The sequence below is a fragment of the Mytilus trossulus genome, chromosome 7 (genome assembly GCF_036588685.1).
Source record: "Mytilus trossulus isolate FHL-02 chromosome 7, PNRI_Mtr1.1.1.hap1, whole genome shotgun sequence".
Lineage (NCBI taxonomy): Eukaryota > Metazoa > Mollusca > Bivalvia > Mytilida > Mytilidae > Mytilus > Mytilus trossulus.
The window spans coordinates 28,890,572-28,906,220 of NC_086379.1; the positions used below are offsets into that span (position 1 = coordinate 28,890,572).

The 15,649-nt window shown below is 31.3% G+C and overlaps 1 pseudogene; it reads right to left on the reverse strand.

Moving 5' to 3' along the window:
• Positions 1–2,084: 2,084 nt before the first annotated feature.
• Positions 2,085–4,916, reverse strand: LOC134726327 (toll-like receptor 13; annotated as a pseudogene).
• Positions 4,917–15,649: the final 10,733 nt, after the last annotated feature.

A 15,649-nucleotide genomic window follows, 5' to 3' on the forward strand; every position in this document is an offset into this window, starting at 1 on the left:
TATTTTTTTGATATTTTAAAATTCATTGATAACAAATCCAAGAATATGAAGTCCATTTTTCAAGAACCATTACTTTAATTTCCGAAATTATATAGAATACCTTTAGGACAATATTGATATTGATACCGTTTTTCTTAAAAATGGCAGCACTATCGGAGTTTTCCGTGTGGGTTCATATCTGAAATCAGAGGGTATATTACCAAGAACTACTATGCAAAGTTTCATGCTTTCCTCATCAAGTGAGCAATTCTTCTCTAAATCTGCACCAATCGGCCGGCCTTTATTATCTGTCTTTCGAAATAGTATTCATATATTATTTTTTAAATTGAAACATTAATACTTGTTTTTGTGCTTTAATTCAAATGTCTATTATCAAAAGTGGCAAAATACTTGTCTAAAAGTTTTTAAAAAAATAATCAAAATGTGCATAACTAACTTCATTGACACAAAGTTGTCTCATGCCAATACAATTTCTAAATATTTTCCCCTAACAATTTTTTTTCCGTGGGCGTTTTTTTTCTCCCCCCCCCCCCACCCGGGGCGCTCCCGGACGCTTTTAGTAGAACCCGCTATTTTGGCCTTATTTGGTATATTTTTTTTTAGTTAATTGTATATTATATATTATGATGAAAACAAATAACTTCTCAATGTTTTACAGATTACGTGGTACGAAATGTTAGATGAATTTTAGGCAAAAAGTACGAAATATTATTTACTGTAGGTACGAAATGGTTTTTACTTAAGGTTCGAAATGGTAAATGTTGGGTACGAAATGACAGAGGTACGGAACGGCTACGTTACGAAATGACCTGCTACCTTAATTCTCATTGTTTGGCATTCTTTGGTTTTAAACATGTGAGTCTAACAGAATATTGTTTAAGGGCAGGGAGGAATGATTTTGCATTAAATGGTACAGCCTCGATTTTTATTCTTTATTAGTGTCTACGTATAACTGACTACGACGTGAGATTGAGTAAATAGCCCATTTGCCAGTTCCCGTAATTGACCCTGTAGTTAGAGACCCTTTTTTAAAAAGTTATCTCCCTGATGAGGGACATTAATTTTTGTTAACAATGGAGAGCTGGTAGAAAGAAAAAAAAACCTGTGCGTAATGTTAGTAATCTTTAAGGTTTTGAAATATTTTAATTACATCAATTTGTTGTTTAGCTAAATACTAACGACATCAGAAATTATTTTTCATGAAAAATTAGTTAAACCACTGTTACATCCTTTTCAATTCATCATTCTTTGCATTAGCAAAGACTAAATTGTCCGGTATAGAACCAGATTGACAAAGGTAAGTAGTTTGTTTAAAAAGTGTGTAATAACAGAATAAAATCGGTAATTGGCAAATGGACTCTTTATTGGCAAAGGCCAATATTGTCCGGTATATATAATTAATAGAACCAGATTGACAAATAAGCTGGTTCTCGGATGACTAGTACTACACTTTGTTCATAGTGTAGCAAATACAAGCGGATTCCAGTTTAATTGACAAAGGGAAGTAGTTTGTTTAAAAAGTGTGTAATAACAAAACCAAATCGGTAGTTGGCAAATGGACTATTGTAACCAGAAAATCAAATCATAACGTTGCCGATCAGCTGACTTTCACTGTATTTATATTTTATCAAAAGCGTTTGATGGGCGTCATATTAGAATTTGGAAAATATGTTGAATAGAAGGAATCAAATCAATCATAGGTAAAACCCATTCTTTTTTAATACTAAAAGATTACAATTTTTTTTGTTATAGCTTGAAATGATTACGAAAAAAGATTTCCGGAAATTATATTTTTATCACAGGCTAGCTTATATATGGATTTGCAGAATAATTGAGCATTTCTATAAATAGATATATGCATTTTTTTATTTCATTGTTGATAGTGATATAATTAGTTATTATAATAATTAAAACTAATATTAATATGATTATGTTTATAAGCAGAAGACAACCTTGTATTTTCACTAACTAACAAACAGACTACAGGGACCATTCACCAGAGCTAGTTATAGTTCTAAACTGGTAAACTAAATTGTTGTAAAAAAATGGATCATTAATTTAGCGTACAAAAAAGTTGTCAGAAGTTATGCAATGTACGAAACTGCAACTGGAGGATCGTCATACGATTTGTTAACACCGCTGATGACAGCAGTCCAAAATAATCTTTTTCCAAGTCGCTTTGTGTACGATAAATATGGCGTTGTGAAAAGTAATGTACGGAGGGCACTTGTCATATGTTTTGAATTAATTTGCTTAATCATAATCAAAACCATTGCAGTTTTTCCTCGACGGCGTCTTCTTTCTTGGACAAGGTTAACTTCCCACTGGCACCATTCACTTTTAGCAAAGTTATTCGACATGATGACAACAATTTTCCAGCTTTTATTCATAAACCTTTCAATGTTTTCAACAATACCTTCGCCCAATTCGAAATCTCGAAAGTGAATACACACTTTTAATCCTTCATCTTCTAGGCGTTTCAAAAGAACTTCATGGACCCATTTACGATCATCCGCACAGTAAACAACATATACATCGAATTCGTAAGTTTCCGGTAAGTCAGAACGAATCGATCTACGTTGCCGACGTCGACGGAGGTGATAGAGGTATACCGCATTACGAATATTGTTTTGACATTTCAAAAACACACCTACCATTAGAATAATTAAAAAGGCACATAATAAAACAGATGCAATTATGAGGTTGGTAGGATCTGAATCCCTACAAGACTCGGATGTTGGCATGTAGCTTATTAATTTAACACGTTTGAGTTTTTCTGAAAGAGCATTCGTAGTATCCCGGCCAATTTACCAGTTTTGATGATAATTTGGAAGTACGAAGATTATCCACAAATCATTTATGGTTGCAAATACACCAAAACGGATTGAGTGATAAGTCTAAACTTTCCAATGATGCTAGCAAAGTTTCGGGAAATGAAGTTTCATTGATAAGGTTTATTGAATTGCCATTTACATTTAAAACCTTAAGAGAACTAACATTACTGAATAGAGTTGAATTCCATCTACTTATGCTATTTCCTTGTAACATTAGAGTATGAAGAAAAGGTTTGTTCTGGAAAAATTTGTCTGGCAATGACGACAAAGATGTTTTTTGCAATATTAGTTTCTCTAAATTCTTCAACGGTGATAACATTTTAAGAAGAATATGTTCATCTTTTGGTAAATAGTTCCTTGTCAAATCGAGTGTAGTGAGATTTGGCAAAAATCGGAAAATCGAGTTTGAATCAAATCTGTTGTAGTCTTGAAACCTGAAATCGTTTTGAATAAAAGCCAACTTTTGCAAGGAAACACAGTTGAAAGCACGACTTTCAAGTTTATTCAGTTTCATATGACTTACTGAAAGCCTTTTTAAACTTATCAATGGTAAAAATATATCATTCACGATTTTCTTTATTCTATTACTGCTCAGTTTTAATTCCTGCAATTTGCCCAAACACATGAAGGATCTGTAAGAAAGCGAACGAATAGCATTATCAGTTAAAGTCAACTTTTGCAGCCTTGGAGCAGCAGCTGAGCCATTTTTAGAGCAAAAGTTCGGCAGTTGCACGATTTGATTGGAAGTCACATCTAATTCTTTCACTGTTTGTAAACCGTTCGTGATTATCAACTTTTCAATTGTATTATTTTTAATTGTGATCTTTTTCACTTGATGAAAGAGCCCGACTGAAGTTGCGTCAAAAGTAGAAAGATGGTTCGAGTCCAATGAAAGTGTAGAAATATTAGCTCCAGCTAAATTCTTAAAAAGAGTTTTTGGAACATTTTCCCATCCATTGTTTTCGAATCTCAAAACTTCAATTTTAGAGGAATTTACACTGCGGAGGGACGATTCAAGAGTTGATAAATTTAATTTCTCTTCGTACGAAATTTCCATTTTTTTTCATGATATTCAGAAATATAAACGTGTCATTCGCTATGGTAACAATACCATTGTCTAGCAATAATAAATGTCCAATATTGATGTCTGTAACATTATAAAACTTATTTCTGTCCAGATGTAAGAAAGTATTCGATTTTAGCTGTAACGTAAAAGAATATTCTGGTATTTTGGGAATAAACGTTAATGAAAAACACGACGTCTTAATACATTTATGGCTGCAGTGACAGAAATGTTTTAAACAACTTGATGATCCACCGACAAAACAAAAATTAATGACAAAATAGAATATCGTCCAACAAAGCATTTTGAGATCTTCAGTAAACTGATAGAAACTTTGTGCCACAAAAATATTTATTAGATATAAAATAGATATATGCTTCCGCAACCTGTTTAAATTGAAATTGTACACAGTTAAATAGGTAATCTTTCATATGATTTATGTCAACAAAGAATACAAAGTTTATCTTCCTTCAAGGTCATATGACACGTGTTGTGATGATTAGGAAGTTAAGAAAATTATTGAACCACTTCATAGATAATACGAAATTTAGTACTATTTGCAAGTAGTTTTTTTCACATTTAATACGAATCAATGGGCGCCCGAATCAATTACATATAATCGACAAAACAATATTTCATTCGGGTAATGTTGAAAAGAAAAAGCTAATGAACTATTTGGTGTTGGTGCCGATGTTGGAAGATCGTGTCCTTAACGAACAATCGCAAAAAACACATGGAGCACTTGATAAACTAGAAAGACGATAAAGCGATAATTGTTTTTTTTTAATTTGTTATTTTAAAAGTAAAATAAAAAAATACCGAATATCAAGTAAAATTCAAAACGGAAAGTCCACGATCAATTTGTTAATGGAACTGTCATGACTGATATTAAATGGTTTGGTATATTAACCTGTTTTTTTTTTATTATCATAATTTAAAACATTGTTGTGACGTCATTCTATTGTTGTACCTGTTCTTTATTTCAGTGATTGGACTATCATTTACCTGTAAGAAACCATTATGTTACCTTTATAGTGGAGCGGCGAATGTTGAAAAAGTTGCTTAGTTAACGATTTTAAATTACCTAAATACCTCATGGAATTTTAAGGTCTTAAATTGTTTATCGATTATTCAGCTTTAGAAAAATATTTGTCGTCAATATCAAATGTGGTACAAATGACGTTAAAAATAGCCTTTACTGACGTTACCCAACTTGCATCGAATACCCCACTGCTGATTCGGTAGTCAAATTTCACAACAAACCCGTTCTAAAAAATAATTTGTGAATGAAATTGGTAAATACAGTTATTCGTGAACTTCATACAATGTAAGGGCATTTCCAAATAGTCCTAAATAATGCTTAATGCATCTGAAAATGGTTGAAAATAACACTGTAAAAATCATCGTTTTTCATCTAGCATTATTTGCACGTGCAGTATAGGTGTATTTTAAAGACACAACAGTGAAGCCGCCGTATAATTCTTCAATCGACCCGATTTACTTTTTGAAGTTAATTCCTAATAATATAAATATTTTGCTAAATATCTGCTTCTTATCCAGATTTCAAGTCCGAATATTTGTCACAGATTTACCGACATTGTTGTGGTTTCTAGTTATAGTCCCACATTCAGCGATTTAGCGAAGGTCATTTGTAGTCATTTTCAAGCACATTTCTTGTTCATTTTATAATTTCCAAAGCCTTGTGATTAATTTATGTTGTCTGGTATTGTTGTATACTCGTTTATGTTGAATTGAACTGGGAAAGTGAATTTCATTTTAGGGTTCGTTTGGTTTTCAGGTGTGTTTGATTTGGTTTTTTTATTCAATCACATGGACAATTTAACAATCTCGTAAAAACTGGTCCCGCAAGATGCAAAAAAAAAGGAAAGTGGAAGTTTGTGTTGCCAAATGCATTATCTGCGATTCTGTTGTTGATGAAATATTAATAACATCAACAGAATCTGGAAGAAAAAGTCTGATTACTGCTGCAGCAAAGAGACGTGATGAGAGTGTTCAGTTATTTGAACGAATTCTGCAATGAAACAGCAAGTGAATTACCCGTATTTAGATATCATAGGTGATGTTATAAAAGCTACACAAGTAAGCAAAATTCAAAATCAGTATCAGCTGAAAAGGAATCACCAGAATGATATAGATTCCGATTTATCTAATTGTTAGGTGCCTGAAAAAATGACCACAATACATACAAGTGTATTATTTGCATAAAAAATCTCATAAAAGGGTGAAAACATTACATACAATTTCATCTGCTGAAAGGTTAGTCAATCTTATAGATGCTGCTTCCCCTAAACATAAGGCTAAACTTGAGAGGTACTACAGGGATGCCATTGCCTTTTTTGCTCAACAAGGACAATATAAATCTAGCCTTGTATTTGCTAGCGATATTTCCATTGGAGACGCTGTTAATACAGCGAATAACATCTAAGCAGAATTAGAAACGCTTGAGATGAAAGGCGACTTAAGTACATGTAGCTCCATAAAAAACCAACGAACAAATCGGTATGCATGTACTTTATGAAGCAGCCTCAATTGTATGACAAAAATGGAAAATGTTTATATATCTAGGGAATATTATCGTGCAAATAACCAAGTACAAATGCATATCGTTGGAAATATCAGAAGCAATGTTGTCAACCTGTTTGATAAGTTTTGTTACTTGTCTCTTGACAAAGTCTTTTGAAACATTTTCTTCAGTATCAATGAATATTTCGCATGACATTCGTAGAAAATGTGCTACTCTCGCAGAGTGCCTGGTGTCAAATTGTAATAACATAACTACTCCATTTAAAGTCTTATTATGCCGGTCGTTCATGCTCTGGGTGGGTGTGACTCCACTTCAAGTTTGTTTTGGAATCGGTTAAAAGTCGGTATTCAACCTCTTTAGGACAAAACCAAGCCGTTTCGGTTATCTTGTAGCCTTAACGCACTATGATTTTGATAGTGCTATAGTTGCTGCTAGAGTGATTGAAGCTGCTTTATACGACTCGAAATACAAATTTAAGAATTATCACAACGATTGAAATTTTCGGAGACATCACTTGGCTATAAATAAAGATAAAAGTCTTATAATATAGAAAAAAGAAGATGTAGTATGATTGCAAATGAGACAACTGTCCACAAAAGACCAAAATGACACAGACATTAACAACTATAGGTCACCTTACGGCCTTCAACAATGAGCAAAGCCCAAATGGCCATACCGCAGTCAGCTATAAAAGGTCCCGATAAGACAATGTAAAATAATTCAAACGAAAAGCTTTCGGCATGTGAATTCGTATTTAAGCAAGACGTACTACGTAAAATGTGGCAAAGCCAAGTTTGGTTGTCGGCAAATCTAGCCAACCGAAATAATGGCTCCCATGTGCCTTTGTTGGAAAACTGCGCAAAATGACAAGTTAGAGCCAGTTTTCTTTGAGGGACAAATGACAACGGATTTTCTACAAGATCTAATTTGTTCATGTAAGGGGAAAAACATGCCAGGCAGCACGTGTTGAAAGGAGCAGGATCTTCCTTGCACTGATTTATGTTTTTGTCAAAATGTAGGTAGTTGTAATGAAATATCATGAACATAGTTCTTGTAATATTTGGTAACTTTATTTTAATTTGCTATAATGTTTTCGACGTTTCATTTGGTATGAAAATAAACTCATCACAGATACCATAACGGTCAATTTTAGGAATTTGTTCTACAACACGCTTGCACTAATTGAGTAATATATCAAACTCCAATAATTATATTATATAAAAAGGAATCTTGTATTGAGATAGTTTGAATTCATTTCAAGAGAACTCAGTGACCCGTCGAATCCTTGAAAACTGAAACAATTTTTCACGGCTGAATATTTGGTTTGATTTATTAACTATGCATTTCATATCAGATACTCTTTGAAAAACTTTTTAACTATCAAAGTATTCAAGAAATGCTATTTGTCGATGTCAATTATCAATGTTAATATGTTCCTGTTTTCCATTAGGCATTACAATTTGTATACCATGGACTACCTTCAAAAAAGTTAAATTAAACGTTATTCTGACGTCATATGCAAATATGAAAAAGATTTTGTATGAACTAACGTTTTTCTACATAATACTACTCATATAATTTATTGAATAGATTATTAATTTTGAAAAATATCAATGGTATTGTTTCTCTAGATGAAAGTATAATTTTTTTAAGTGATGACCTTTGACCTTGATTTTCAATATTATTGTACCAGATTTGATATTGACGACACATATTTTCAAAAAGTACAATATTTCAGCTTTCCTATGAGCTATTGAAATCGCATGAGGTATTTAGGTTATTTAAATTTCTAAAATTGTCCTCTCCGCCGCTCCACTATTAGCTGTCCAATATTTTTAAGAATAGCCCTGTTGTTCCTTAAAAATATTGGACAGCTGAAGGTGGTTTAACTGATTCTTACAGGTAAATGATAGTCCAATCACTGAAAAAAATTATTTCCGCCAACTGTTTTTATCCTGAATGTGAAAAGAAAAAATGCAACCAAATAACAAATGACAATTACGATTTTTTTTTTTATTAAAGTCGCCTTCCAAAACAATCGTTTTGTCATTCGTCAAAACAGTTTCCTGGGAAAAAATCACTATCAAATTGATTAACACTACCAAAAGATTTATTCTCGTCTGTCTTTGGTATCAAAATTAATCACTGGTGTTGATCTTATTCTTCCTAACATCATTTTCATCTACAATTAAAAAAATCAATAAAGTAATGCTTCTTTCGTTTGATAGACCACCCCGCTATACAAGGAACAAAAACAACATAAACCGCACGCTGTGTAAAAGTGCAAATCTAGAACTTACTTCATGAACTACGGGACTACAATAGTTGTTATAATTTTCTGGTTTCTGCGTAGACTTACAAGTTGATGTTTTAAGTCTGAAAGTATTGCTTGAATATATCTTGAGTATAATGCGACATTTCGCTTATGAACGACGATGTATATGAGAACTTAATCAGAATAAAGGAAACGTTACTGTATGTTATATATGTTACAGCCGATTTCATTGAGTGTGTAGGCAAAAGTACTATCTTTTATTAGTTAGCTTGCTTGTTGGCTGAACCGTGAAGTCCAACATACAGATAAATTGGTTATGTGTCAGACTAGTCTACTTTTTAAGGAGGGTAGTTTACCTAACCTAATAATGACATCACGGTTCAGCTAACAAGCAAGCTAATCAAAAATATTACCTTTCAGGCTTTGCCTACACACTCAATGAAATCGGCTGTAAACAAATTAACCATGCGTTCGATTCGCACTTTTTCGTAGTGATCGTTGTGTGTAAGAAAGAGGTTTTCAGTTTTTGCAAAAGAAAATCGAGAGACAAAATTATGTTCCTCTAATATTAAAAGGAAACAAAAAAAATACCACAAGGGACATTAATACACAAATAAACGGGGAAAAAGAGGTTACACGACCTTCCAGGAAAATAATAGATAAAAATTTGGGATTATCAGGTGGAACCGTTTGGGTAAACAATAAGGTACGACATCAAACGTTCAATGTAGGATAAAAAAAACTTAATTCATAAAGTTTTTGTCACCGACCCCCTACCCCCTCTTCTTAGCTTAATTTGGGGACAATTGATTGACCAATAAGGTTATGTTTAAAATCAATATCAATTAAACAAAACGTGCAGCAATTTTGACCTCCAATATTTGAATTAAGTTTTTTTTTTATCCTTCATTGATTTTTTAATGTCGTCCCTAACATTCTCATGAAAATCCCGATGAACAGCAACAGAATGTAAAACGATTGCACATTGTTATCTTTTGTTCCTATAAATTATAAATTTGAAACAAAATCAACTGCAGTGCACTAATATGGTTCAACGCAAACCTGTCTTCACATGTGTTTTTTCTCTTCTTTTTTTCCCTAGTAAAAAATAAAACCCGAGAAGAAACAAGAAACTAATAGGAGAGGACTACATTTTGAAATATAATATATGTAAAACTTGCCTTTATCAGCTGCTAAAATATCTATCCTCTTTGATTGAACACTTTAATCGAATATGTCTGAATACACATTTGATGTAAATCCAAATTTTGAATCATCACAATCACTAATCAACGCTTTCTTCGTTTTTTTTTTTGCATTAGTAATATACTTGCAACGTCTTTCTCCATTTCAAAAACACAAAACGCATGTAAAAGTATTTACGGAGAATAATTAGAGTAGTCCTTTCGCACGCAAAAATCCTGATACGCACACCCTGAGTCTTAATCTACATGTAGCAATACATGTATACAATGTTTACCTTCAGCTTTACAGTCTTTTTTCTATTGTTTAAGTTGAGCTACTGCTAAAAAGGGGCAACATGTAGGATAAATTTTAATGTAAAGAAAGTTTATTCACAAAACAATTTTCACACTTGATGAAAATATTTTTTTTCTATTTGATTGCATTTGTTCACCCTTTTGACGTGTTAAACAATGTTTTAAGTAAGATATAAGCCTCTAACAGTCCATTCTGAAAAATATTGAACAGGGGTGGTGTTCTCGAAGCTATCTTAGGATTAGAACGTGTCCTAAGTCTATCTTATGACAAGTCTTTGTCCTAAGTCGTGTTCTTGATGCTCTCTTAACTTATGGTATATCTCATTTTTCGTCTTAACTTTAGGACACCCAATAAGGTGTCTTAAGAGCATCCTATCTTCATCCTAGTGTAATAAAGTTGTATTTCGCTTTTTGCTCATTATTTTACGTGAAAATGAACATGAAATGAAACGCACCGTCGGTTACTAACTGGTATATAAAGAAAGTGTGCATGATTTTAAACTTTGAACTTCGTGTTTCACGATACGATTACACTACAAATTTAATTTCTTTTCAAAACAAATTGTTTTCCAGTTTAAATAACAATCTTTTTTTAATAATAACATTGGTAATTATGCATTTAATTCTGTACATGTTATAATAAAATTCGTGAACTATTTTATTAAATAATTTCGTCATTAATAAATGTTTAATCAAAAAATATCTTGAACAATTTAAAATTTCGACTTAGGATATGCTTAGGACGTCCTAACATAAGATTCGTCTGATATAGCTTCGAGACACAACTTAAGAGTGTCCTAAGTTGATCTCAAGTCCATCCTAAAATTTGTCTTAGATGTGTCTTAGGACGAATCTTAGGATACTTTCGAGAACACCACCCCAGGTCTTTGGTCTGCGGCCTCAGACCTGTCCAATATTTTACAGAATGGACTGTTATCGGCTAATATCCTTTACAAGATAATACTGTCATCTGAACACTTTTGAGTCTTTCTTTCATCACTCGCGTTGAACTGATTGTCAAATATATAACGAGATGTGACGCAAAAAAATGTCGGCTTATTAAAGTACAGGAAGACTTTTTTTATAGCAACATTATTTCTGCAGATTTTGATAAAATAAGTACTTTCTGTGGAAAGAAAGTACATCTTAACATGTTTATAGTAAAACTTAGCCGTTCAAATATTTATAATATATATAAATTGCATTCAGCCTTAGAAATTAAATAAAGACCCAAGATTGGTTTGATTAAGCATCACTTGTAAATTGAAATAGTTTATATTACACCTGATTTGTTTGCAGAATTGAAATTAAAAACAAACCGAAGTGCAATGTAGTGTTATGATGCTTTATCTATGGAGACTCTAGTATTCCTACGGATTTTTCACTGAGAAGTCAGTAGTAGAACACTTTTTTTCTGTCTACACATTCATTATATATTAGTTTTTACCTGCACTATCGTTTTATTTCAGAATGATATTTAGGTATGTAATTCTTTTGTATTGCCGGGTAAAGTGCCTGATTTGTTAACTGTAGAATAGAAAAGTTCTTGGTGTGCTCAGGTTATCAATTGACTGGGTAATATTAGTTGACCGTTCGTCTGTAACGCACACTTGTCATATTGTACGTGTTATAGTCGTTTAATCTGTGGCGTCGTCAAAGATTCTAAACGCCTAAATCAAATAATACGAAGTTCTAGCAGAGGAATGCATCTTGTATGGTGCTTTAAACTTTGAATACTTAAACTTTCCTTTTTTTTCTTCTCGTCCACATTCATGTTCTTTTCTCTTTTACTCTATTTGAATCTCAGTTGGAAGGCTTCTGACAGACTAAGTGAGCGTTATCGATAGCCGATGACAAACAAGTTAAAGGTGAATGATTCTGTATTTATACCAACACAAGTATTGCGGTTGTCCACGCTGTTATGAAAATGATTATACTATAAAAGATGAACGAATCAAAATATGATAATTTTTTCACATAAATCACAAGACTAGTAGAGATATTTAAAGATGTAATTTTACTTTTTCAAAGATACATACATGTATGCATAATTTGACTCTTTTCTATGATTTGAAAATAAAACCATACTTTCTTGGGTGTAATTTTACAATAAAGATTATATAAATTAAAAGAAATTGAAACCTCACAGTTATGGTATTTTTGACATAGAAGAAAAAATATATATAAATAATTCAATACAGACATACAATTCATAAACAATAATACTATTCACACATATATTTACAGAATAGTACAAAATATAAATAACATTAAAATTACATTGTTTGAATTAAAAGAATTTAAATCAATTTCTGTATACAATTCATATGTGTTGATAATTTGGTCATTATGGGAATGCTGCATAATGATAATTAACCATTGGTCAAAGTCCAGGTGGATTGATAGATTAGTAGTGTAGTACGTAGGTCGGAATGTATTTGTTGCGTAATCAAAAACACTACTTATTCAATTAGGTAACATAAAATTATAAAATACATTTTTATCTGCAATCATATTTTTAGAGTCACAAGTTCAGTAATTCATGTCAAAATGGTAGTGTAAATACTTATATTTAACTTCAAATAGCTATTTGCTCAAGTACCAACTAAATCTAGTAAAAGTGAAGTCAAATATTTATTATGAAACGAGTCAAAGCCACGTGTGATAAAAACTTAATAGATAGATGTCAGACCACCAATAACTTCCCCCAATTTAGAACGTATGTAAACGTTGCCCTACACTGACACAACACAGTGTTTTTGATGTCCTTGGTGAAAGAGAAATATATTTGGATCATTTTGAGTCTAAATTAACTAGTCTATGAGTTTGCATAAAAAAATGAGGATTATTGCGCTCCATAATATAATATACTTATTTAAAATTTCTAGAAAACCAGGTGTTATTTTTGGAGTAGCTCTGCTCGACGGCCATTTTTCTTTCTTCAAAGGCTTTAAAAGTATGCTGAAAATTGGCATGTATAAAGCTGATGAATATACAAATCAGGGTATACCTAGTTTCTATGAAGTAAAAATTAAAATAAAATATTTAAAAAGCTGTGAAAATTGCACAATTGAACAGATAGAAACTTTTTGGTGGTCTTCACCTTTAATGAAACAACTGAAGTTCAGATATCCTATCGAAGTACTTATCTAAAGTTAGACATGTAAAAAAAATCCGTCCGTTTGGATCAAATCTTAACTTATGACATATCTGTCCAGACCTAAAGGCTGACGGAAAAGGTATCGCTTAATCATTGATGTAAAAAAATAATGGTAGAATAGAAGATTCAAAGAATTCTGAAATGCATAAAACATGGAAAATATAGAAAAACACAATTTTTTAAAGTAACACGTTGAAGATAAAAATTGTTAAACTGGTAGACATTTATCATAAAATTTTGGAACCACCTTCGTCAAGGAGAGAACGTTTAATTAAGTGTCAGTTCATCGTTATAAATTTCACTCGCATGATAAACATCATGCACATAGTTTTTAAAACTTTCTAGAGTTAAAAAAATCATTCAAGACACTAAATTATATACGTATAAGAGTTTAATGATTTTACCTCATATTATCGAAATATAATAAAAAAAAAAAAAAAAAAATGTTGGAGGAAAATTAAAGTGAATACATATTTTAGTGCCAATACTAAAGTTCTTAAAATTAACAAAAGAGTACCATAACTTTATCTTAAAGGACTTAATTGCAATTTCAGCAATCTGTAGAATCTTTTTATATTCTTTATATTCTCAGAATTTAGATTTTGACAGAAGGTTTTAGGAACTCATAGTACACCAATCATGTCATGTTTTTGATGTATGTCCAGTGGCAAATATTCTATATTTGTTCTGGACGAAATACACAAGAAACTTAGATACTGAATTTTAAACAAAGATTAAAGGCAAATTAAAAATTGGTACAGTAGTGAAAAAAAGTAAAGGGAAACTGAGTTGACGACTTTTTGATTTTTTTTTATGATAAAAAAGGTATAAAAGTAAAATGTTCCAGGCAAATACCATTTGTCTTTTGTAGAGGGTATGGTATGGTTTGATTCTTCTTTAAAATTAATTCAAAATAGTTTTTTTTTAAACATACTGATTGAAATTTCTTAAACACTATTTTTATTTATTTATTTCAAATAGAAATAAACAATTGATTCATAAATTTTATATTTTAAAATTAAAGAAATATGCATAAAAAAAGATTGCCTTATTCAAAAAGTAAAATAAAAAAAAAATACTCAACTCTGAGGAAAATTTTAAACGGAAAGTCCCTAATCAAATGGTAAAGTCAAATGAAAAAAGTCTTCAAACGAATGGACAACAAAACAGTCATATTCCTGACTTGGTACATGCATTATAAATGAGAACCTCTTGTCAACAGTGAAATGGAAATCTTTCATTATGCAACTTTGACAAAGTACAGTTATCTTCCGATTATTAAAGCTACCGTCACCTAAATAATGTTATCGCATTAGTCAAAGCATAAAAAAATGATATATTCTTCATATACGTGTTATTATTCATAACTAAATGAACAGGTTGAAAAAAAACCTTCAAGATATAATAGATTACAATAAACACAAATTTAATACCAATACTAAAGCAAATGAAGCAATCATATGACTGTAAAATACACCAAATAAATTACAAAGTAAAGCACACACTAATATAATCTTTCACCTCTCACTGAGATCAAATGATCACAAAATTACTGCCTATTCTATTGATTAACCAATCAATCCCTTTTAAATATTTTTTTTGTGGTTATGATGATTTTTTTTCTCAGTCATAACATAATAATTTTCTTTAAGATACGGAAATACCATGCATTTTTGTATTATACAGATATGCTTATCCGACTTTTTAACGAACATCTAATACATTACAAGGGATTTTATAATTATTCTGATTCTGATTTAAACAGTCTAACTAAAGCCAGTGCTAGGGAACGTCTTAAACTTGCAGTGAGATGATAGTGTTATTTTGGCCCCGTGTTAAAACCCACACTGTGACTTTGAGATGAAGAGAATAAAACTGCTGTTACTTTGAATTTTTGGTATTCTATGTTCATGAACTGATTTTGTGTCATGAATTAACACCCCTTATCCTCTTTTTTCTATTACTTGTAAATCCTGTGCGCTATGCATATGGTACTTTTGATATACATTTATGTTTTAGAATATTCGATATCCAAAAGACATATACATATTCAAAATAAAGAAATACATATATGTTCAATTATAATATGTCTTTACTAAGATACTAACTAAATATGCATAGACATGTAGAACTAAATCTACTGGGTTTTTTCAAATTTTTTGTTTGTTTATATATACATAAGTATTGCGGTTGTCCACGCTATTATGAAAATGATTCTACTATAAAAGAAAAACGAATCAAAATATTAAAACTTTTAAACATATATATCAAGA